The sequence below is a fragment of the Notamacropus eugenii genome, chromosome 4 (genome assembly GCF_028372415.1).
Source record: "Notamacropus eugenii isolate mMacEug1 chromosome 4, mMacEug1.pri_v2, whole genome shotgun sequence".
NCBI classification, from domain to species: domain Eukaryota; kingdom Metazoa; phylum Chordata; class Mammalia; order Diprotodontia; family Macropodidae; genus Notamacropus; species Notamacropus eugenii.
The window spans coordinates 415,005,305-415,031,546 of NC_092875.1; the positions used below are offsets into that span (position 1 = coordinate 415,005,305).

At 37.9% G+C, this 26,242-nt stretch overlaps 1 long non-coding RNA gene across 2 annotated transcripts in view; it reads left to right on the top strand.

The window, feature by feature from the left end:
- The first annotated feature begins 17 nt into the window (after positions 1-17).
- Positions 18-26,242, top strand: part of LOC140501768 (uncharacterized) — a 51,316-nt gene continuing 25,091 nt past the window's right edge. The window contains exons 1-3 of one of the 2 annotated variants that reach the window (XR_011966347.1): positions 18-230; positions 18,005-18,601; positions 19,319-19,468. This is a non-coding gene — a long non-coding RNA (uncharacterized lncRNA). Of the gene's footprint in view, positions 231-18,004; positions 18,602-19,318; positions 19,469-26,242 lie in introns of those variants that run through there. The other variant, XR_011966348.1, reaches the window with a different exon arrangement.

Genomic DNA, 26,242 nt, shown 5'->3' on the forward strand with positions numbered 1-26,242 from the left:
TTAGCTCGGGTCTTCCCGGGGGCGGGATTTTCGGAGCCGAACCCTCTAAATCCGTCTGGTCTTGTCTTCCCGGCAGGAGTCCAACGTCACTTAGAGTGCAGTCTGGAATGGCCAAGGTCGTCTAGTGCAGCGGCTCAGCCTTTCTTCCCTTGGACTTCTTTGGCAATCTGGCGAAACCTGTGGACTCCTCAATTAAAAAAAAAATAGGAATCGATTGGATCGCAATCCAGGTAGCACAATATATTTTTAAAGAGCACCCCGACCCCAGATTAGGAGCCCTGGCCGTTAACAGCCCCTCTTTTTACTGAGGAAAGTGAAGTCCAGTCAGGCAGATGGTAGGAGGCAGATGGGGGATCCCCTGGTACTAAAGTCATTGCCTCTGGAGCTGGGAGGGATGGAGCTCCTCATCACTAGTAAACCCCACTCATTGTGTTACGTGAAAGGAAACAGTTCCCCAAGAGTTTAAGTGACTGGGGAAATACATTTAAAGAATAAATTGGAATGGATTAATTAGAAAAATAAATATATTAATAGTATAATTAAATTGGAAAATATTGATTATAATATATTAATTTTGCATAATTCATAATATAATCCAATTAATCATTGGAATATTTTAATTCATCAAAGTAAAGAGTCAGTAGAGTTTAGTGAGAAGAGCTCTGGATTTTTAGTCCTATGTCAAGTCTGCAAATAAATAACTGGAGGCCCAGAGGTTGTGCAACTGCTGTTCACTTGAAAAATACCAAAGAACAGATCCAGGTTATCACAATTAACCATAATTAACTCTAAGAAATAAAACAAAGAGCTAACAGCGGCCATGAGCAAAAAGCTTTATTCCATGGGAGGAAAACTAGACACATGTGCCAGGGTGTCCTCTAGCAGGAGATGTGGCCAAATCTCAATACTCAGTGATCTGTAGCCCTGACAATGAGGGATAACAGCAACTATGAGGCAAATTGGATTTATGACTGGAACATGTGTCCTGTAGGTAGCTGAGTTCATCCAGAGGGTGAGCACTAAAGATCGTTTTTATGCTAAGCTCAGGGCACATCTTGCCTCCTGGGCCTTAGCTCTGGAAAACAGGCTCTCTCCTCATAGTAAAAAAGAGAAGGGTGGTCTTCTAATGGGCATCCTGACCCCTGAAACTGGGATTCAAGTCCCTCTCTTCAGCCCCTCATTTGCTTTGCATACTGAGGCAAGCCTTTGGCCTCTCTGGGCTTCAGTTTCCCTTGAAGCATCAGGATAGGATCCAGATTGGCATCCATGTCCTCATCCCTTATGTATGGGTGCACACCATAGATCAGATGTGGATCTCCTTCTCTCTACATACTCCTTGGGTGCTCTAATCATAATCTGCTCCCATAGGTTCAACTATCATTGTAGATAACTTCCAATGACATCTCTCCCTCATCACCAACTGACTGCAGAGCATTCCCTCCTGTATATCCTATTGGCGTCTCAAGTCCATAACAGAACTATTCATTCTCATAAAGTGCTCTTCTATTCTTCCATGTTTCTGTCAAGTGCACTCAGGTGCCCTATCCACCTCCCTGAAATTAATTTATATTTGCTTGTCCGTGCATAAGTTGTTCCTCTCTCCTCTCCCCAGCAGAATATAAGTTCTTTGAAGTCAGGGGCTGCTTTGTTTGGACCTTTGTCTCCCCAGTATCTTGACTCTTAGTTCTCCCTGAACCCTCATACCCTTGTTGACAAGTCCTGTCAATTCATTCTCCACAGCAGCTCTGATATCCATCCTTTTCTCTCCACTCATATCATCTGGGCCCTAATTCATGTCCTCATAATGTCTTGACTGTACTATTGCAGTCACCTCTCAGTCATCAAACTCTCAGCTCTCCAATTCATCCTCCACACAGCTGCCAATTTGAAATTCGTAAGGCATGTATCTGTTACACTTCTCTGCTCAGGAAGCTTCAGTGACTTCCTGTTGCTTCCAGGATAAAATATAAACTCTTCCATTTATCATCTAAAGCCAGTCTAGTTCCAACCTATTTTTCCATTACTGACCATGCATTATTTCTTTTCACATACTTTATATTGCAATCTAGTAAACATTTATTAAGTGCCTACTGTATGCCAAGCACTATTTTTAAGTGCTGGGGATATAATAATAAAAAGACAGTACCTACCTTCAAAGCACTTACAATGTAAAAGGGACACAACATACCAAAGGAGGCAAGAGTGGGAGGCCGGGGAGAGATGGGATATTGAGAGTAGTCTGCATGGAGGCATATTGTTCTGTGGACTTGAAACCAGGAAAAGCAGCAGATACAAAATGGAGTGAGCCAGAAAGTTCAGGTTCTTCCCTCTGTAAAGGAAGACAATGAAAAGAGTTTACTACTCTGCCCTCAAATTGGGGGGTGGGGGGGAGGAGAGTGAGGGAGGTGGTGTCAATCAGAGCTTAAGTTGGCAACCCAGTGGTGAATTTAGAAGTGATGAATTTATCCTGAGAGGGGCATCTTGTTCTGTGAACTTGAAACCAGGCAGAGCAGCAGATGCAGAGTGGAGTGAGCCAGATTAGCCTACTTCCCATGGATGACATCCCATCTGCCACCTCTGTGGCTTTGCACAAAATATCCCTCCTCACCTCTGCCTTTTATAATCCTAGCTCCCTTTAAGACTCAGCTTAAAAGTACTATCTCCTATAAGAGGTCTGTCCCAGTTACCCCAAATTTTAGTGATATCCTACCTCCAAACCTGATTATTTTCTATTCATTCTCCATTTGCTTGTCCATGCATATATTATTTGTCTCTCCTTTCCCCAGTAGAATAGAAGTTCATTGAAGGTGGGAGCTGTTTTGCTCTTGTCTTGTATCCACAGTTCCTAGTATAATGCCTGCCACACATAGGTGCTTCGTAAACATTTGTTGAATTGAACTGAATGCTAAATTCATCATAATACATTGGAAAGTGTCCTTGATTTAGAGTTAAAGGGATAAATCCTGGTTCTCTTTCTGGCTACCTCTGTTACCCTAGGCGAACCACTTAACATCTGTGGACCTCTTCTCTCATCTATAAAATGAGAGAGTAGAACTGGAAGACCTCTGATGTTCCCCTTAGCTCTAAAATTGTTATCTTTCTGAATAAAATTAAAACCCTCACTCTCACTACATAACTAACCTATGTCTTTCTGGTCATGCATCTCTCTATGATAACATCCCTTACACAACTTCTCTTGTACAGGTCTTTGTTGGTTCATGGCCACCATGTCCTCTCCATTGCTTCTTGGTAATGCTCTAATTTAATTTCTTTAGAGAAAGTGACATTTCATGATTTATAGCCACATAGTATAGTTATATAACATCATTGAAGGGGCAGCTAGCTAGGTGGCATAGTGGGCCTAGAGTCAGGAAGTGCTGAGTTTAGGCCTCAGACACTTACTAGATGTGCCACCCTGGGCAAGTCACTTAATCCTGTTTGCCTCAGTTTCCTAATGTGTAAAATAAGCTGGAGAAGGAAATGCAAACCACTCTGGTATCTTTGCCAATAAAACCCCAAATGGGGTCACAGAGACAGATATGATGGAAACACCTGAACAAACATCATTCGAAGAATACTCATTTTGAAATGTGGGCCTTTGTTCTAGGCAAACTTAGAGGCTCTACAAGTACCAAACAATTGGGGGGCTGAGAGCCAAGATGGCAGAATAAAAGCAAATACTTACCTGAGCTGTACCACAAAGCCCTCCAAATACCTGTAAAAACTGACTCTAGGAATATATATATATATATATATGTAAGTGTGTATGTGTATTTATGTATGTATATATTATATATGTATATATGTAGGTAGGTATGTGTGTGTATATATATATGTGCATATATATATGCACATATATATATATATATATACATATATACCTAAAAAATAAAATTTACTGTTGAGAGGAATATACTAGGAGAAAGAGAAAGGCAGAGGTAGAATGTAGCAAAGCACTTCACATAAAAGAGGCAAGAAAGAGCTTTTACAATGGAAGGGAAGAGGGGGAAGATGAAAGGGAAGAAGTGAGCCTTACTCTCATGAGATTTGGCTTAAGGAGGGGATAATAACACACTCATTTGGGTATGAAAATCTATTTTGCCCTGCAGGGAAGCAGGGAGGAAGGGGATAGGAGAGGGAAGATAATAGAAGGGACAGCAAATTGGGGAAAGGGATAATCAGAAGCAAACACTATTGTGGGAGGACAGGTCAAGGGAGAGAATGGAATAAATGGAGGGCAGGACAGAACAGAGGGAAATGTGGTTAGTCTTTTGCAACTTGACTGTTATGGAAGTGTTTTGCATGGCTACATATGTATGACCTATATTGAATTGCTTGCTTTCTTAATGAGTGTGGGTGGGGAGGGAGGAAGAGGGAGAGAATATGGAACTCAGAGCTTTAAAAATGAATGTTAAAAATTGTTTTTGTGTACAATTGGGAAATAAGATGTATAGGCACTGGAGTATAGAAATCTATTTTGCCTTACAGGAAAATAGAGAGGAGGGGAATGGGAGAAGGCAGGGTGATACAAAGAAAGACAGACTTGGGGAAGGGATGGATGGGGTGCATGGCTGTCCTGGGGTGGGGGGTGGAGAGAGATGGGGAGAAAATTTGGATTTCAAATTCTTGTGGAAGTGCATGTTGAAAATATACATACATATATATATTTTAAATGACTTCAAACAAATTCTAGAGCTACAGAGCCCACAAAATGACAAAGTGAAACAAATCCCCAGCCCAAGACAACCTGGAAATTCAACAGGAAGGATCTTTTGCACCTGGCAGGGAGTGGAGTACAGTGTGGCATGGTGGTGGTTTTCAGACTTATCAGCCTACAAACACCAAAAAGATCAGTGGGAAAACTCTGTGGGACTTGGGTAAAAGAGGAGTGTATAATCTGTCCCCAGCCCCAGGATGGTGGCGGTGGTGGCGGCAGGAGCAGTAGCAGTGGCAGCAGAGGCTCTTTCCAGAGCTCTAGGCCCAGAGACAGTAGGGGTTCTAGGGCCTAATACAAAATCCCTGAAGCCTGGGACAGTACATCCAACCCAACCCCCACCCCCACTGGAAGCAGAGTCCTACCTTGACAAAGAGTTAGACAAGTCAAGTGTGTGACTGGGAAAATGAGTAAACATCATAAAAGAAGTCAGACCATAGAATTTCCTCATCTGTAAAATGATTTAGAGAAGGAAGTGGCCAACCACTCCAGTATCTTTGCCAAGAAACCCTCAAATAGGGTCATGAGGAGTCAGAAATGACTAAAAAATGACAAAACAACAACAAGCAGCTATAAAATATTATTTGTGGAAATCTGTCTTCTGTCTCAACCCTTCAATAGAAGTATCTTGTGATATATTATATGGGACTATTCTCACAAAAAAAAATTTTGTGGAAATGAAAAAGTGGGTATATGGGTAGGTAGTTATTTTAGGATAATAATCATAATAATACACTATTTTTTGTTGTTGCTTTTCTGAGTGTTTACTCCCATCCTCCTTTCTTTCAGAGTTAGATCCCTCCAAACTCTGGAAACTGTCACCTCTAACACATACATCCTGTTTAATCAAGACACATACTTGGCCTAATCCAGTTATTCTTCCCATCTTAATTTTCTTTAATACTATTTCTACTTTCTCATGCCACACCTTGGAGACTATAATGTGAAGAGTTCACATGTGTGATCCCACTGTCAGTGATGGAAAAAACTAATCAGACCACATAAAGAAAAATTGTGTTCACCAATTAAAAGAAAAAATAACGTTACAAATTGTTATAAAACCATTTCTAGCTTCTCTGTTTGGTGTATCCATATATTTTATCACAATAGCTAGGATGAAGCTTTCCAATGAGCAATGAAATCAGTAAATATTCAGTTTCTATTATGATAATAATAGCACTTTTTATAATAGTACAGTGTTTTAAGGTTTACAAAGTTTCTTATCTTATCTATTCTATCCACATTTAGATACCATAAAGGTAGTATAACATTCTCATGGCCTGTGCCTGGAGTTGTCCCGCAATAGTGTAGCCTCTGGCACAGGTCACATCTGCCCATTATCTCTCAGTTGTGAAATTCACCCAAACTCAGCCTAGCAGATCTGAGTTCCCAGAATATGACCACTATAGTTACAATTCAAGCTCAAGATACTAGGAATAACTCTCTCATAGGGGTCTAAGTTTACCCCCATAGCTCCTGAATTCCCACTGGTATTCTTCCCATCTGTACAAAATCAATCACTTGTTCTAAAACATAAAATATTTAACGATAAGGCAAAAACAATAATCAACATACCACAGTTATTCAATATAAAGCAATGCAGAAGTAATATACCATAGTTAACATATCACTGAGTTATTTTAATGTTTGTCTACTAATATGCATAATATCCTTGGGGAGAATGGGTACATACTTATGGAAAATTAGCAGAGAGACGTGTTTGAGAACAACTTACATTCTTGGAGCAACTATGAGTTCTGCACTATAAGTCCTTTCCAAGTGTTTGATACCTTCATGTAGAATCTGTACCACATTAGTCACTTCTGTGCTAGCTGTTCCCTGCTGGCCCTCACTGCTCTCCTGATGGGTAAATGTATTCTTTACTCTCAAACTGACGAAGCACTAACAAGCTGTTTTTATTCACAGTTATCATTAAAACGGCCCTGAGCAAATGTTATACGATCAAAATGATAAGCAGTTCCCTTAAACCACAAAAGTCAGACAGACTTTCTGGTCAGTGCAGACCAACCCAGTCGACTTATCTTTTGAAAGGATGCTGAATTTTCCAACTACTTTTCTTCTAATAGCAAAGCAAGCTTACAGCAAAACTCCTGAGTATGGATCTCTGGACGATGAATATCAGGCCAGCCAGCTTTTCTCTCAACAAGATGCTGGTTTATTGAATCAAATTTGACCTATTCTTAGTGAACTTTACTGTTTCCCCTCTCTTACCAGAAGGGGTAGCAGAAAGCATATAGCACTTCTGGGCATTTCCCTTTTAAATTTATAGATGGCAGGGGCAGCTAGGAGGTGCAGTGGATAAAGCACCAGTGCAGGAGTCAGGAGGATCTGAGTTCAAATCTTACCTCAGACACTTGACACTCACTAGCTGTGTGACCTTGGGCAAGTCGCTTAACCCCAATTGTCTCATCCTGGGTCATCTCCAGTCATCCTGATGAATATCTGGTCATGGATTCAGATGGCTCAGGAGAAGTGAGGCTGGTGAACTGCACAGCCCTCCCTCACTCAAGACAAAGTCAAGTTCAAGACATGTCATCATTTCTCTGATGGCACAGTCTTTTTTGGCAACGAAGGACAAACACACATATAGATGGCACTTTCCCAGTGAACTTTTGCATTCTCCCAGCCAATCAGTAGAGAAACTGCTTTCTTGTCTATTGACTCTGCTGTTGAGGTTCACACAGCTCTTGCTTTATTATAATTTCTTTCCCACTGAGTTCTTCTCTACACCCGCTTAAATTGGATTCTCATGATTCTCAATGGCTCACCTTTCCCTTATGAGATAAAACTCAAAAAACATCTTACTTTTCTGTTGATTATGAAATCAACAGCCTGTATTAAGTCATTCTATAGTATCCATATAGTTATTTGATTAATCACTTTGTTTTTGCCTCTCAATCTATAAAAAAGTCACAAGCAAATGAGATAAACAGATAAGTGAATAAATAAATGTCCACAATTCCCTGCATCCCTACTCATTTTTCTGTTCTTGAAAAGGTCCTCGCAGTCCCTACTTTATTGTCCTACTGTTCTATATCTCACGTTTAACAAAAAAAAGTTTTTTCACTCATGGATTTTAACATAAGTTCATGCACCAAAGTTATCTTTTTCACAGTACAGGTTGTTCTGTGTTTGCTTTTATATTTGTATCCACCACCACCCCCTTAGGAATCTCCTCTACCACTGAGAATGTAAGCTCTTTGAAGTTTCTGTTGATTCTTTGAACTTTGTCCTGTATGTAGCTTGTTAGTTCATAGTTGCTTGCATATGGTCTCCCCCATTAGACTATGAGCTCCCTGAGAACAGTGGCTTTTGTTTGCTCTTATTTGTATCCCCAGGACTTAGTATAAGTGCTGGCATATAGAAGATGCTTAATAAATGTTTAATTGGCTATTTTCTTTGAATTCTCAGCATGAAGCAGAGTAACACAAAGTAGATGCTTAATAAATGTTTATTGAATTTATGAATGGTACAGACTAAATAATAATAATAGGTGATGTTTATAAAGCTTTCAGCCTTGTAATTATCTCATTTTATTTGCAAATATTCCAACAAAGTTCTTTTTGAGAGTAAGTTTCAGATTAGTGTGATACAGTGTTACTGTCTAACCCTTTCAAATGTCACATTCTTTGTCAAAGTGAAGAAGATATTGGTAATTTTTTTAAACTCAGGAAAATCTATGAAATAATTCCAGTATCATTAGTTCTTTTTTAATTGTCATTTTCAAGAGCAAATCATTGAATCAAAGAATTGGAATAACTGTGAGATTAGCTTGTCAAATTTCCTCACATTACAGATGAACAGAAACTGAGATGTGTGACTTACCCAAGGTAGCTGAAATAGTAACAGAGCCATGAGAAGAGAAAGGTCTCTCTCACCTCCTGGTCAGACTCAGAATTTTGTAGTGATTTATATTTCTGCTCCCTCTGTATATGTCCAATTTCAAATAATACACATGAAACAAAAGCTGGACCCAAAGGTGTAGGGCAAATGCTAAAGATGGAGAACTTTTTGTGCTTCAGTGTCGAAAAATTAAACCAAATCTCTCAACTCTCTTCATAGGTAAGACATACCATTTGGCTTGTTCTATAGAAAGGGCAATCACACTGCTGATGGATAAAACAACAGATTTTCCCAAGGCACGTTCTGTGACTCCTCAGTCTTGTTTTAACTTCTTTCAAATGTGTGCATATCCCCTTTGCTTAAATTGTCCATCTTCAGTTGTATATTCCTAGAGATCTGAGATCAGACCCAAATAGTTCTTCTTATAATTACTGCCATAGCATGTGTAATAACTGAGTTCTTATCTTGTAACATCTAGATTATTTCACAAAAATTATCAGCACAGCATTTATTCCTTCTCGTAGGTCTTCAAAAGTATTTTATCATCCATAAGACAGTCTTAGGTGGCAAGTATTGGAAAGAAATTTTAAATACTAAAAGAAAAAAATAGGTTTCATCCAGAAGAATTGTTATTTCAATGGCATTTATTATGTTATTTTTGTAAATGCCTAATCAGGTTATGTTAAAATTGTATTGCTTTTTACCACCTTCCCTGTGCCCCGCCCCAGAAGCCTGATCAAACTTTTTTTTTCTATCACAAATAGAAAAATCTTTCTATAAGTAGTATATTGGAATAGAGCTAGTCTAGCTGTTTAAGCCTGTTTTTCCCCCTCATCATAAGCCTTAATTCTCTCAAGCTTTCCTGTTCTCATTTGCAAAGGATTAGAGAAACCAGGATTTTATTGAAATGTATTACCAGTTGGCAAGTAAAATTCAACTAAGAGCATATCATAAGGTATTATTAGGGAAGGAAAGAGTATTAGACTTAAAAAAAAGATCTCTGAATACAGTGATGGATTTATAAGAAAATCTAGGTTACTCAGTTTCAATCTTGTACACCCCTTAGTATGTAAGGCTACCTACCCAGATATCTGAACACTCATCCTGCTTGGAATAGTCCTCTCTTGCTTCACCTCAGTTGCCTTTGTCATCTCACTCCAGTGTTCCACCATGACTGGTCAAGTACAAGAGGTCTATGGTGAAAGACTTTGTGTGAAGCAAAGAGAAGAAGGAGAGAAACACAAATGCTCTTTCCTTTTCATCTTTTTACCTCTACAGCAAACCACACTTTGGCAACAAATTCAGATATTATCATTATCTTGTTACTTGTCCTAGAGGCCTCATCCTTGATTTGATACAGAGCCCACTACCCCATTTCTGTGACAGAATATCCAAATCCACATTGTAAGTTGTAAATGAAAACCAGTTGATGAATTCCCTGAGATCCAAGGAAGAAATAAAAAGGTGTGACAGGAAGCCAAAAGACCAAGAATCGTATCTCACTTCTCTAACCTTTGATAATGTAGAACCATCTCTCCCCAATCCCTCTCGTCCCCTTTGAGCAACCAGTGCTTAGTACTGAAAAAGAGTGCAGCTCTCCTTCTTGGCAAGTAGAGGGATTAAAGGTCAGTGGGAAGAGAATTGTTACTTGCATCTTAATTTGAATCTCTAAATGTATTTTCCTCAAAGAACACAGTTAGTCAAGATGGTTAAATTCTACTCTAGCAGTAGTGAAAGGAGATAGTGTTATTCAAGGCTGGCTATTGGTAAGATGGATATGGTGAAAGGATAGGGGCAGTGAGATTCAGTATTCTACAGAGAGCATTGTCAAAATGATAGACCAGGTTGCATTAGCCCACAAAAACCTGTTTGGCTCATAATATACCAAAAATATACTACTTAATTAGTAAAACTATAACTTCTATGTTGATGTTTTTCAAATATGCTATCTCTAGCTCTGTCTTAGCCCTTGAGTTCCAAACAAAATATTGAATTGTATCCTCCTTATTTGTACTTGGAATTTAAGCTTAGCATGTTCCAAAATGAAGTTATCTTGCCTCAACAGCTTTCTGGTTATCCTGACTTCCCTATATTTGTCAATAGCACCACCTCTCAGTCATCCATTCTTCTAATTGTGGAATCATTTTTGCACATCTCACTTGTTTTCATCTCCTCCCATATGTCCAATTGCTATGTCCTGTTGTTTCTGTCTGTGCAATATCACTAATACTAGTCTCTTTCTACTAAAACTGTCACAATCCTACTTAAAGCCCTAATTAATTTTCATCAGCACAGCTACAGTCTCTTCCTTTCATAAATGGCCTTCTTAAACTCTAGGCGCTACCATTCTAATCCATTGTGCACACTGCTGTTAGATTAATCTGCTTAAATCTTCACTCTGATCATAGCACCCCTTATTCAGAAATCAGGAAAATTATTTATTTAATTTTGAAAAATTAATAACAGTTTTTAAAAAGACTTACTTGATGACCCTCCAACATGCCTTTGATGTCTTCCCATCTCAGTTCTTCTCATCTTTTGGAGAATCCCCCTTTGCCCAGAACTACATGTCAAATTGTTATTCACTCTTCTTCCCTGATCTCCCCAAGGCAAAAGTAGTCTTTTCTTTCTTGGAAGTACAATAGCCCTTAATTGTTCCTTTAATTCATTTCCCACCATATATAGTTACTTCTGAATATGTCTTATCTCCCTTACTAAATTATAAGCTCCGTGAGGATAGGGTCCATTAATGTTGGCTCTATGTTGGTACTTCTCTCTATCACCTGAAGAACCTAGTGTGGTCTCTCTCTCTCAATCTCTCTCTCTCTCTCTCTGTCCCACAACTCTCTCTTTTTCTCTATCTAAATATATATACATACACAAATATTTAAATTAAGCTGCACAGAATCAGAAATTTAGCTCACTTGTGAGTATGCATTTTGATTGGTTTCATTAAAAAATTCAGCTAGAAGTAAACCCATGAGACATCATATCTTAAGATTATTTTCCATTCTATGCCAGAGACATTTGTTGGAGGCAAGTATCAGTGTTTACTTTTAAAGGAAAAATGTCAATTCAAGATTCTTGAACTTAAAAAAAAATAACCTCTTTATCATCTCATGCTCAATCAATTAACCAGAATTTTATAGTAACTAGAACTTCCACACTTTAAAATAGTCAGTGTTGATGAGGAGGTATATAAGATACTGAAAGATCCTGATACATTATTTATTTCTTTCTATTTTAAATTACTTATTTAGTATTTTATTTTCCCCAAGTACATATAAAAACAATTTTTAACATTCTTTTTTTTTATTTTGAGTTCCAAATTCTCTTGCTCCCTCCTAGCCCAATGAAAAGGTTATACATGCAAAACATATTTTCTTACTAGCCATGTTGCAAAATATATAGAGAGACCAAAAAAAAAAAGGAACCCAAGAAAAATAAAGAAAATTTTTAAAAGGATGTGTCAATCTGTATTCAGACTCCATCAATTCTTTCTCTGGAAATGAATAGCATTTTTCATGATAAGTCCTTGAGAATTGTCTTCCACCATTGTGTTGCTGAGAATAGCTAAGTAATTCACAGTTGATCATCTTATAGTATTGCTGTTACAGCATACAATGTTCTTGTTCTCCTCATTTCACATTGTATCAGTTCATGTAAGTCTTTCCAGGTTTTTGCTGAGAGCATTCTGCTCACTATTTCTTATAGCACAACACTATTCCATTACAATAATACACCATAGCCTTTTCAGCCCATTCCCCAGTTGTTGGACAACCCCTCAATTTCCAGTTCTTTGCCACCAGAAAAGAGCTGCTATACATAATTTTATATATGGGTCCTTTTCTTTTTTTGTATTTATCTCTTTTGGGATATAAACCTAGTAGTGGCATTGATAAATCAAAGGGTATACATGGCTTTGTAACCCTTTGAGTATAGTTCTAAATTGCTGTATATAAGGGTTGAATCAGTTCACAACTTCATTAACAGTACATTAGTGTCTCACTTTTCCCACATCAACTCCAACATTTGTTATATTCCTTTTCTGTCCTATTAGTCAATCTAATAGGTGTGAGGTAGTACCTTAGAATTTTTTTTATTTGCCTTTCTCCAATCAATAGTAACTTAAAGCATTTTTTTTTTTTTACATATGGTAGCTTTGATTACTTCATCTGAAAAGTGACTGCTCATTTGTCTCTTGGGAAATGGCTCTTATTTTATAAATTTGACTCAGTTTTCTCCATATTTGAGAAGAGGTCTTAATCAGAAAAACTTTCTTCAATTTTTTTTCACAATTATGATTGCTAACTGTATTTCCTCCATCCAATCCCCACCTCTGTTTATTCTATTTTCTCTCTTTTCACTCTGTTCCTCCTCAAAAGTGTTTTGCCCTGACTACTGCCTCCCCCAATCTTCCCCCTACTTTTCTGTAGGGTAAGAGAGATTTCCATACCCAAGTAAGTGTGTATGTTATTCCCTCCTTAAGTCAATTCATTCCCTCTCACCTCCCTCTTCTTCCCCTCCACTGTAAAAGCTTTTTTCTTGACTCTTTTGTGTGAGATAATTTACCCTATTATACCTTTCCCTTTCTCCTCCCAGTACATTCCTTTCTCTCACCCCTTAATTTTGTTTTTTAGATACCATCCCTTCATATTCAACTCACACTGTGTCTTCTGTATATGTGTGTGTATTCCCTTCAAATACGCTAATACTGAGAAAGGTCTCATGAGTTACAAATATTATCCTTCCATGTAGGAATGTAAACAGTAAACTTTAATAAGTCCCTTATGATTTCTCTTTCCTGTTTACCTTTTAATGCTTCTCTTGAGTTTTGTATCTGAAAGTCAAGTTTTCTGTTCAGCTCTGGTCTTTTCATCAGGAATGCTTGAAAGTCTTCTATTTCACTGAATTGTCTTTTTTTTCCCTTGAAAGATTATCCTCAGTTTTGCTGGGTAGTGATTCTTGATTGTATTCCAATCTCTTTTACCCTCTGGAATATTATATGTAATCCTTTAATGTAAAAGCTTCTAATTCTTGTGTTATCCTGACTGACTCCATAATACTTGAAATACTCTGGCTGCTTGCAATGTTTTCTCCTTGACCTGGGAGTTCTGAAATTTGTTTATAATATTCCTGAGAGTTTTCATCTTGGAATCTCTTTCAGGAGGTGATCAGTGAATTCTTTCAATTTCTGTTTTACTTTTTGGTTCTAGGATATCAGGGCAGTTTTCCCTGATAATTTCTTGAAAGATGATATCTAGGATTTTTTTCTGATCATGGCTTTCACATAGTCCAATAGTTCTAAAATTATCTCTCCTGTTCTGTTTTCCAGGTCAGTTGTTTTTTTCCCAGTGAGATATTTCACATTGTCTTCTATTTTTATTTCATTCTTTTGGTTTTGCTTTATTGTCTCTTGATGTCTCATGAAATCATTAGTTTCCATTTGTACAATTTTAATTTTTAAGGAATTATTTTCTTCAGTGAGCTTTTGTACCTCCTCTTCTATTTGGCCAATTCTATTTTTCAAGGCACTCTTCTCTTCATTGTATTTTTGTTGTATTTTACCATTTAGCCTATTCCTGTTTTTTAAAGTGTTATTTTCTTGAGTATTTTTTGTGCCTCCTTTATAAAGTATTGACTTGTTTTTCATGATTTTCTTGCATAACTCTCATTTCTTTTCCTGATTTTTACTCTACCTCTCCTCCTTCATTTTTAAAATTCTTTTTGAGCTCTTCCATGGCCTGAGACCATTTCAGATTTTTCTTGGAGGTTTTGGATGTAGGAGTTTTGACTTTGCTGTCATCTTCTTAGTGTGTGTTTTGATCTTTCTTCCTATCATAGTAACTTTATATAATCAGGTTTTTTTCTCATTTTTTTTTTTGCTCATTTTTTCACTCATTATTTGCTCGTTTTCCTAGGCTATTTCTTAACTTTTAACTCTTTGTTAAATTTGGGCTCTGCTTCCAGGATGTCGCAAGCTTAGGTGTTTTGTGCAGCTCTTTTCAGAGCTAATTCTGGGGTTCTGTAAGCTCTCAGTTCTTCCAACATGGTATGATATAGGGAAAGCTGTTTTTCTTATTTTATTGTCCTGTGTTCTTGTCTGTGAACGACCTCAAGCACTCCTGTGAGGAGGTCCCCCCTCTGCTGTGGCCACAAGCTCTATTGTGCTAGTGTTCCTCTTTATGCCAGGACTGTGACCCAGGGCAGCAGTTGGATTCAAGTATGGGCAAAGCAATAGAGTCCTGCTCCCAATGCCAGCAGTAAGACCCCTGTGATTTCTTTCTGACTAGTTGTACAACCCACTTACCATCTGTGGGCTGAGAGTTCAGGGAGCAACCACTGCCATTGCTGATTCAGTCACTCCCAAGCCTCACTTCTGGTTTGCTGGAGCCTGATCTGAGGTGGTGGGGCTTGTGCTGGATTGTACTCTACTCTTGTCTTGGTGCAACAGACCTTTCCTGCTGACCTTCTAATTTGTCTTGGGCTGGAAAATTCTTTTACCCTGTCCTTTTGTTTCTGCCACTCCAGAATTTGTTTTAGAACATTATTTAAAGGGGTTCAGAGGGATTTGGGGGAGAGCTCAGGGAAGTCTCTGCCTTTTCTCCATCATCTTGATTCTGTCCTAGGCTGCTGCATTATCTTAATCATATGAGAAAGATTAAATTATGAGAGGAATTAGATTTGCATATATTGTTGTGTTCTAATTCATTGAAAGCTGGCAATCTGTTGGAACTTATGATAATTCTCAATGATACTAAATTTTTGTTTCATTAGAATAACCCATTTTTTTACCTTGTTAAATAAGAATTTATTATGCATGCTTATTATCTTTCAAGGTCAAACTGAAATTTCACCTTCTCTGTAATTTTCCCTGATGCTCCCAACCCAGAATGATATTTTTTTTCCTATAAACTCTCATGGCACTTTGTACCTCATCCATTTAAAAAAAAAATCTTTTACTTTTTTATCATCTTAGCTTCCAAATATATCCTGTACTCTCTCCCCTATCCAGTGAACTATGCCTTTTAACTAAGAATAAAAAAGAGGAAGAACAAGCAGTTCAGGAGAATTAGCCAAGACATTAACTAAGTCTGCAGTATATATAATATGCCATGCCCATTATCCCTTACCTTGGTAAAGAAAGGAGGGATGTATATTTTTTCATCACTTCTTAGCCAATTTTGTTTATTTAGTTATAATCAATTCTCTTTTCTTTTTTGTTTCTTTTCCATTTTCATTGCTATAGTTACTGTGTTTGGAGTTTTCCTTGTAATACTTAATTCTCATTGTATCAGTTCATAAAAGTCTTCCTATACCTGGCTGAATTATTTATATTTGTTATGTCTTATGGCACAATATATTTTCATTATATCTATGTATTACAGTTTATTTAGCTATTCCCTTATCAATGGGAAAAATCGTTTCTAGTTATATGTTAAAGTTTTGCTATGAATGTTTTGGTGTGTATGATATCTCATCTACTTTCACATTTTTCATTTTAGAATAATTTCACTCTGAACTTGAAGTCAAGAACTGTAAAAACATAGCTTTAAAGTTCAAAGGGACCTTGCAGTCTGTCTAATCCACCCCTCTCATTTTTACTGATCAGAAAACAGACTCAGAGGAATCAGATGACTTATACAAATTCAGAAGTATTAGTTAAGAAGGACAACATTTGAATCCAGGGCCTCTGACTTCAAAGCCATCAGTCTGTACAGTGTACCACTCTGCCTGGGCTCCAGTTTGTATCAGTGCTTTGCCACTCACTAATTCTGCATTAGTCAGCCAGTTTACTAACATTTATTTAGCACTTACTACATGTCAAACACTGTGTGAAAAATTGTGTGCTCTCAAAGTCACTTAATTTCTCTGAACTTCAGTGTCCTCATCTTATAAGATGGGGAAAATGACATTTGCACTACTGATCTTATTTGGTTGTTATGAGAAAAATATGTTATATACCTTCAACCACTACATAAGTTATTTTAGCTGGATATGGAGTCAGTGGACCTGGATTTCTTAAAAGTTCAAATATTATACATAGAACTATCATGTTTCTTTTTAGTCAAGTCTGCATTGAGAGACTGTAGGATCTTGTGAAAAGACCAATTGATTTGACTTTTGAGGACTGAGGTCCAAATCTGTATTCCACCACTTTCTATATATGGTTTAGACCAGTAATTTTACCTCTTTTGGTCCTAGTCTTCTCACCTTTAACATGAAAAGGTTGGACTAGATGTTCTTTAAGGTTCTTCCATGTTTTAAATCTATGATGTAATTATTTGCTTTCACTCCCAAAAGAAGATGAGGACAGGGACTGCATCTTAGTCATGTTAGTATCTTTCTCACAGACCAGCTTAGTGTTTTAGCATGAATTTTTGGAGAATTGAATTGAAATCAAATTAACACTAATACCTTACATGGAATGTTAATGAAAAACATAAGAGAGCTATTATGTCACACTGATGAACATTTATTGAGATTCTAATATATGCTAGACATTTTGCTTTCAGGGGTGGTGGTAGAAATACAAAATGTAGGAAGGCATACAACCTATTTGGGAAGACATAAAGCCGTTCTGCAAAAAGAAAAGAAAAGTTTAAATAGAAGTTCAAGAGAACAATGGAAATATTTTATACCACAAGATGGTACACAACAAATTCCCAAATGATATATATGCAGACAATAATTACTATACAACTAGGGGAGGAAGAGATCCTTTCAGTATTGGCAATGGAATCTAATTACTTAAGCAAGACTTTATGTAGCAACAGGAGAGGACCCCACACTTGAAGGTAGACCTAGGTGTTGCAAGGGTACTGTCATGTGTGGCTTTCAGGGAGGCAGAAAAAACTTTAATCTTTTTTTCTTCACTCCTTCCTCCCCCTTTTGTCCAATGGAGACTTTAATTCCTGCCAGGACGGGAAGCAGGAAGCTGAAACCAGAGGCCACAATTCTGCTCTTTTCAGAAAGAGAGAGGGTAGCAGAGTAAACACATACCTAGTGGATTCTTTGAATATTGTTCATATAGGGGATATGACTGAGTTCCATTTAATTTGTGATTGATTTGTCATTTTGGATAGGAAGCAGAACTCTAATCTCTATATCCAAGTCTTAACTCTTTTTCCACTGAATGCCAGTTTCATAATGAACACTCATAGAGAATAACAAAGAAACCCATTTATGCAAATCATAGCAAAACAGAAATCAGAAAAGGTATACATCGAAGAACATATACCAGATGAAACAGAATAGAAGAGCTCTCCCACTGAGAGCAAGGTAACTTATCTCAGCTGAGAGAAACTGTCCTGAATCTCACCCAAGGGTGAAATTCCCCAGGTCTCTAGAGTAGCAAACTGAGAATAGGGACATGATGGAGAATGCCTACTCCTCTCTTGTCTTAACTAGAGTCTTTTCCTTCAGCAGCCTGAAATGGGGTTGGATTCTTCCATCTTCTCTCTCCAAGCTGGAAACTGACTCAAGACTCAAAGATAACTGGAAGCTTGATCAGTCCCAAAGAGGAGACCAGCCCCAACGAGTTCTGAAGTGGCACTCAAAGGAACTTAGAGAGTCCTGTAAAGGATAAGTGAAGGCTGGAGCTTTCTCACCAACTCTTCCCCATCCCTCACACAGAGCAAGATATTCATTTCCAAGGCATTCTCTCATTTAACCCTCATAACAACCTTTTGAAGTATCCTCTTTACAAATAATGAAACTCAAATTCAGGGTGGTTAAGTGATTTACTCCAAGTCCTGTAAGAAGTGAGCAATAGAGCTGAGATTCAAACCCAAGTCTTCTAATTCTGACATCATATGTCTGTGATATCAGTGTAGGATTTAGATGTGTATTCATCCTTCGCTGCTGAAGAAGACCGTGATATCAGAGAAATAATGACATGACTTGCACTTGACTTCGTTTTGAGTGAGGAAGGGTTGTGCAAGTCATGAACCTCACTTCTCCTTCAGAGCCATCTGAATCTAGTGACCAGATATTCATCAGGATGACTGGAGATGACCCAAGGTGAGGCAAATGGGGATAAGTGACTTGCTCAAGGTCACACAGCTAGTGAGCATCAAGAGTCTGAGGTGAGATTTGAACTCAGGTCCTCCTGACTCCTGTACTGGTGCTCTATCCACTGTACCACCTAACTGCCTGTAGGATTTAGATAGACAAGGAGGAAAGGGGCCGGGGGGGAGGAGCTTGAAGAGTGGAATTGGAGGCCAAGAGGAGAAAAAAAGAGCAAAAGTTTTGCAGTAGAAAGTAGGGGGTGTTTAGATATTAGCAAATAAATCAGTGCAGCTGTGGTGGACTACTGGTGTACAGGAAAGAATGCCAAAAGGAGCCTGGGGCCAGATTATGAATGGATGTGGACTATGTATCCTCTGGAAAATAGGAAGGTCCTAGAAATATTAAAGATTCTTGAGATAATAAAATTATTATACAGAGTTCAACTCTGTTCCAAAGGATATAATTAAATAGAATCATCTCTCAATTCTTCATATCATTAGTCAGTGGGAGTATAGATTCGATACAAAAATCATGAATATTTGGTTTTAAATTAAAGTTTCATTTTTGTTACATTGTATCCAAGTAGGTCTTCAGTTTGCAGAATTCATGGTGCTGTGGTTCACATTAAATAATCAAAACCACAATGAAGATGGTAGATTCATTTCTTTTAACTGCACTTTGTACCTAACTGTTGACTAACTCCTGGTTTCTTTTTTCTCTTTGACACAGATGCACTCTTCTGGACATCGGAGGGAAAAGCCTTTTCTACTCAGGCTGTAATGTCTGGCCACAATTATCAGCTGTGCTCTGAGCAGCTTCACCGTGCTATCAACTACAGGCATACCTCAGAGATATTGTGGGCTTAGTTCCTGCAATAAAGTGAGTATCACAGTAAAACAAGTCATGAATTTTTTACTTTCTGGGAAACTAAAATTGTGTTTACTAAACTAAAAGTTATGTTTACACTATATTGTAGTATGAAATAGTATTGTGTCTAAAAAATTGTACATATTTTAATTAAAAAAATATTTTATTGCTATAAAATATGTATCATCTGAACCTTCAGCAAGTCTTTATCTTTTTTTTTTTTTTTCTGGTGGAGAGTTTTGCCTCAGTGGTAATGGCTACCAACTGACCAGAGCGGTGTTTGCTGAAGGTTGGGGTGGCTGTGGCAATTTCTTAAAATAAGACAACAATGAAGTTTGCACATCAATGGACTCTTCCTTTCACTTAAATACCTAGAGGTTATTAAATGGCCTAATATCAGTATTGTGTCTTAGGGAATAGGGAGACCTGAGAGGGAGAGGGACAGGAATTACTGGTTGGTGGAGCAGTCAGAGCAAAGACACAACATTTATCAATTAAATTTGTTGTTTCATCTGGGCATGATTCATAGCGCTCCAAAGCAATTATAATAGGAACATTAAAAGTTACTGATCGCAGATTATCTTAATATATAGCATAATAATGAAAAAGTTTGAAATGTGAAAATTACCAAAATATGACAGATATGATTTGAAAACATGCTTTTAGAAAAATAGGGCCTATAGGCTTGCTTGATGCAACGTTGCCACAAACCTTCAATTTATAAAAACACAGTATCTGTGAAGTACAATAAAATGACATATGCCTGTATGTGTGAAGATTCACAGCATTTTCTTGGTCCCTCTACCTTGCCTTTCTCCTGTTTCTATGTTCTGTCTCTGGTTATGCCTTTGCCAGTGTGTAGCCCAATACATCACTGGGTACTATTTGTCATAACATTCATTATGTGAGCAAATAGCTGATTTTCCTCCTTAATTTATTCCCAGGTTAAATAAATTATTTTCCCTCCCACACATGGAAATTAAGTGGGGCTAACCGTTTAGGCAAGCCAGAAAGTCAGCCACCAGTAGAGTTAAGAAGATATGGGTTCAAGTAGATACGAATGTGGCTAAATCTCCAAGCCTCAGGAAACTCCTTAAAACTCTTAAGTTTTAGTGAATGGACAAATTACTACAGTGAAGGAAGTTTCCAAACAAGAAATCCAAATACCAATGAAATCACAATCCAGACTGAAAAGAACAAAAACATAAAATCTTCTTAATCTAATCAGATCTGTAACAAACATAAGGTAGGTGGGGGACCTGGTTTTGAATGCATAAAAGGGGCACAGAAAATTGATAAATTTCAAGCATGCCATTCCATTAGAATAGGGGCAGAGAAATAGAATATTCTACCCTCAGGTGCAAAATTACCTGCGTATAAGATAGAGAATTGTGATATGCATTTGTCTTATATTTCACTAGTGTTTTAGCCAATTCCTGTTTTTCTCTGCACTGGAACATTTCCAGCACAGGCCAAATGGAGACTCTTCTCAATCCCAAACTATTACTATAATAATAGAAATAGAACTGATAACACTTATTTTCTTGCTGTAATTATGCTTCTTTCTTCAATTTACAAGTCATTTCCTCATCTATTTAAGATCTCACCTATTGCCGGCTTCTTCAATATCTAATAATTCACTCAGAACATTTAAAAGGATCACAAAAGCCCTGAAGGCTCTACTTTCTTTTAGTATTCACTGATCCTTTATTACTGTTAAAGGGAATCATGGACATTTTATGCTAGTAGAGATAAAGATGGAAATGTAGAGGATTGCATCCAGGGGAAGGAAAGTATTTCAGACTTTATTTTTACAATCTAGTAAGATTTAGTAGAACTGGCCAAGGACTAGGAGTTAGCTTGAGTCTCAAGTCTCTAACTAACTATGTGTGACCTTGGATAAATCTCTCAACACTTTGGGTTTTACTTTCTTCAGTTGTGAAATACAGGGACTAGACTATATAACCTTTAAGATCTCTTCTTTTTCTGCCATCTTATGAATCTATTCCCATGCATCCTATTACTATTAATACAAATTATAAATGCTTATTGGAAGAAAAATGCCCCAATCACATGAGAAGGTTTTTATTTATTTTTAATAGGGCAATTTTATTTTTTTCACATAAATTTATTTTTAGTTTTCAACATTCATTTCCACGAAATTTTGAATTTCAAATTTTCTCCCCATCTTCACCCCCCACCCGCATGTCCCCCAGGACAGCATGTATTCTGATTGCCCTATCCTCTAATCTGCCCTCCCTTCTATCACCACACCCCCCATTCTCTTCCTTTCTATACCCCATTGCTTATATATCTTACTTCATAGTTGCATGTAAAAACAACCTCTAACATTCAGTTTTAAAGCATTGAGTTCCCATCCTCTCTTTTCCCTCCTCCATACCCATGCTCATTGAGAAGGCAAGCAATTTGTTAAAGGTTATATATATATATATATATATGATCATGTAAAACACTTCCATAACAGTAATGCTGTGAAAAACTAACTATATTTCCCTCTATCCTGTCCCACCCTCCATTTATTCAGTTCTTTCCTTTGACCTATCCCTCTACCAAGGTGTTTGCTTCCAATTACTCCTTCTCCCAATCTACAGTCCCTGCTATTATGCCTCCCTTTCATTTTCCCTTCCCCCTCCTTTCCTGTAGGGTAAGATAAACTTCCATACCTAATTGAGTGTGTATGTTATTCCTTTCTGAAGCCAAATCCAATAAAAGGAAGGCAAACTTATTCCCTTTCACGTTCCCTGTCTTCCCCTCCATTGTAAAAATTTTTTCTTGCCTCTTTTATGTGAGATGATTTACTACATGCTACATTTCCCTTTCTCTTTTTCCTAGTACATAACTCTCAACCCTTAATTTTCTTTTTTAGATATCATCCCTTCATATTCAGCTTACCCTACACTTACCCTCCCAACTATCTGAATACTGAGAAAGGCTTCATGAGTTACAAATATAATCTTTCCATCTAAGAATGCAAACAGTTCAACTTTAATAATTCCATTATGGTTTCTCTTTCTTGTTTACCTTTTCATGCGCCTCTTGATTCTTGTATCTGAAAGTCAAATTTTCTATTCAGCCCTGGACTTTTCTTTCTTTCTTTTTTTTTATTGTTATTAATTTATTTAACTTTTAACATTCATTTTCACAAAATTTTGGGTTCCACATTTTCTCCCCTTTTGTCCCCTCCCCCCACCCCCAAAACACCGAGCGTTCTAATTGCCCCTGTCTGCCAATCTGCCCTCCCTCCCTCCCCACCCCTTCCCTTTGGAAGGCAAGCAATTCAATATAGGCCAGATCTGTGTAGTTTTGCAAATGACTTCCATAATAGTCGTGTTGTGTAAGAACTAATTATATTTCCCTCCATCCTATCCTGTCCCCCATTACTTCTGTTCTCTCTTTTGATCCTGTCCCTCCCCATGAGTGTTGACCTCAAATTGCTCCCTCCTCCCCGTGCCCTCCCTTCCATCATCCCCCCCACCCTGCTTATCCCCTTATCCCCCACTTTCCTGTATTGTAAGATAGGTTTTCATACCAAAATGACTGTGCATTTTATTCCTTCCTTTAGTGGAATGTGATGAGAGTAAACTTCATGTTTTTCTCTCCCCTCCCCTCTTTTTCCCTTCACTAAAAAGTCTTTTGCTTGCCTCTTTTATGAGAGATAATTTGCCCCATTCCATTTCTCCCTTTCTCCTCCCAATATATTTCTCTCTCACTGCTTGATTTCATTTTTTTTTAAGATATGATGCCCTCCTCTTCAGTTCACTCTGTGCACTCTGTCTCTATGTGTGTGTGCGTGTGCGTGTGCATGTGTGTGTGTGTTATCCCACCCTGTACCCAGATGCTGAATAGTTTCAAGAGTTACAAATATTGTCTTTCCATGTAGGAATGTAAACAGTTCAACTTTTGCAAAGTCCCTTATGACTTCTCTTTGCTATTTACTTTTTCATGCTTCTCTTCATTCTTGTGTTTGAAAGTCAAATTTTCTTTTCAGCTCTGGTCTTTTCAACAAGAATGCTTGAAAGTCCTCTATTTCATTGAAAGACCAATTTTTCCCCTGAAGTATTATATTCAGTTTTGCTGGGTATGTGATTCTTGGTTTTAGTCCTAGTTCCTTTGACTTCTGGAATATCCTATTCCACGCCCTTCGATCCCTTAATGTGGAAGCTGCTAGATCTTGTGTTATCCTGATTGTATTTCCACAATACTTGAATTGTTTCTTTCTAGCTGCTTGCAATATTTTCTCCTTGATCTGGGAACTCTGGAATTTGGCCACAATGTTCCTAGGAGTTTCTCTTTTTGGATCTCTTTCAGGCGGTGATCCGTGGATTCCTTGAATACTTATTTTGCCCTCTGGTTCTAGAATCTCAGGGCAGTTTTCCTTGATAATTTCATGAAAGATGATGTCTAAGCTCTTTTTTTGATCCTGGCTTTCAGGTAGGCCCATAATTTTTAAATTGTCTCTCCTGGATCTATTCTCCAAGTCAGTTGTTTTTCCAATGAGATATTTCACATTATCTTCCCTTTTTTCATTCTTTTGGTTTTGTTTTGTGATTTCTTGGTTTCTCATAAAGTCATTAGCCTCCATCTGTTCCATTCTAATTTTGAAAGAATTATTTTCTTTTTTTTTTTAATTTAACTTTTAACATTTATTTTCACAACATTTTGGGTTACAAATTTTCTCCCCTTTTATCCCCTCCCCCCCCCAAACCCAAGCATTCTAATTGCCCCTGTGACCAATCTGCTCTCTCTTCGATCCTCCCTCTCTGCCCTTGTCTCCGTCTTCTCTTTTGTCCTATAGGGCCAGATAGCTTTCTTGACCCCTTAACCTGTATTTCTTATTTCCCAGTGGTAAGAACATTACATTTGATCCTAACACTTTGAGTTCCAACTTCTTTAGCTCCCTCCCTCTCCACCCCTTCCCTTTGGAAGGCAAGCAATTCAATATAGGCCAAATCTGTGTAGTTTTGCAAAAGATTTCCATACTAGTTGTGTTGTATAGGACTAATTATATTTCCCTCCATCCTATCCTGTCCCCCATTACTTCTATTCTCTTATGATCCTTTCCCTCCCCATGAGTGTCGACCTTGGATTGCATTCTCCTCCCCATGCCCTCCCCTCCATCCTCCCCCCCACCCTGCTTGTGCCCCTGTCCCCCACTCTCCTGTATTATGAGATAGGTTTTCCTATCAAAATGAGTGTGCATTTTATTCTTTCCTTTAGTGGAATGTGATGAGAGTAGACCTCATGTTTTTCTCTTGCCTCCCCTCTTTATCCCTCCACTAATAAATCTTTTGCTTGCCTCTTTTATGAGAGATAATTTGCCCCATTCAACTTCTCCCTTTCTCCTCCCAATATTTCTCTCTCACTGCTTGATTTCATTTTTTTTTTAAGATATGATCCCATCCTCTTCAATTCACTCTGTGCACTCTGTCTCTATGTATGTGTGCGTGTGTGCGTGTGTGTGTGTGTGTACTCCCACCCAGTACCCAGATACTGAAATGTTTCAAGAGTTACAAATATTGTCTTTCCATGTAGGAATGTAAACAGTTCAACTTTAGTAAGTCCCTTATGACTTCTCTTTGCTGTTCACCTTTTCATGGTTCTCTTCATTCTTGTGTTAGAAAGTCAAATTTTCTTTTCAGCTCTGGTCTTTTCATCAAGAAAATTTGAAAATCCTCTATTTCATTGAAAGACCATTTTTTCTCCTGAAGTATTTTACTCAGTTTTACTGGGTAGGTGATTCTTGGTTTTAGTCCTAGTTCCTTTGACTTCTGGAATATCCTATTCCATTCCCTTTCATCCCTTAATGTAGAGGGTGCTAGATCTTGTGTTATCCTGATTGTATTTCCACAATACTTGAATTGTTTCTTTCTAGCTGCTTGCAATATTTTCTCTTTCACCTGGGAGTTCTGGAATTTGGCCACAATGTTCCTAGGAGTTTCTCTTTTTGGATCTCTTTCATGCGGTGTTCTGCGGATTCCTTGAATATTTATTTTGCCCTCTGGTTCTAGAATCTCAGGGCAGTTTTCCTTGATAATTTCATGGAAGATGATGTCTAGGCTCTTCTCTTGATCATGGTTTTCAGGTAGTCCCAGAATTTTTACATTATCTCTCCTGATTCTGTTTTCCAGGTCAGTTGCTTTTCCAGTAAGATATTTCACATTATCTTCCATTTTTCGAATCTTCACGCTATGTTCTGTGATATCTGTCTTTCTCATAAAGTCCTTAGCGTCCATCTGTACCATTCCAGTTTTGAAAGATCTATTTTCTTCAGTGAGCTTTTGAATCTCCTTTTCCATTTGGCTCATTCTGTTTTTGAAAGCATTCTTCTCCTCATTGGCCTTTTGAACCTCTTTTGCCAATTGAGTTAGGCTAGTTTTCAAGGTGTTAATTTCTTCAGCATTTTTTTGGTTCTCCTTTAGCAGGGAGCTGATCTGCCTTTCATGCTTCTCTTTCATCCCTCTCATTTCTCTTCCCAGTTTTTCCTCCACCTCTCCAACTTGACTTTCACAATTCTTTTTGAGTTCTTCCATGGCCTGAGCCCATTGGGTGGGCTGGGACACAGAATCCTTGATTTCTGTGTCTTTGCCTCATGGTAAGCATTGTTCTTCCTCATCAGAAAGGAAGGGAGGAGGTGTCTTTTCTCCGAGAAAGTACCCTTCAATAGTTTTATTTCTTCTCCCTTTTCTGGGCATTCTCCCCAGCCAGTGGCTTGACCTCTGAATATTCTCCTCACACCCACCTAGCCTCCTCGTCCTCCCAGCCAGC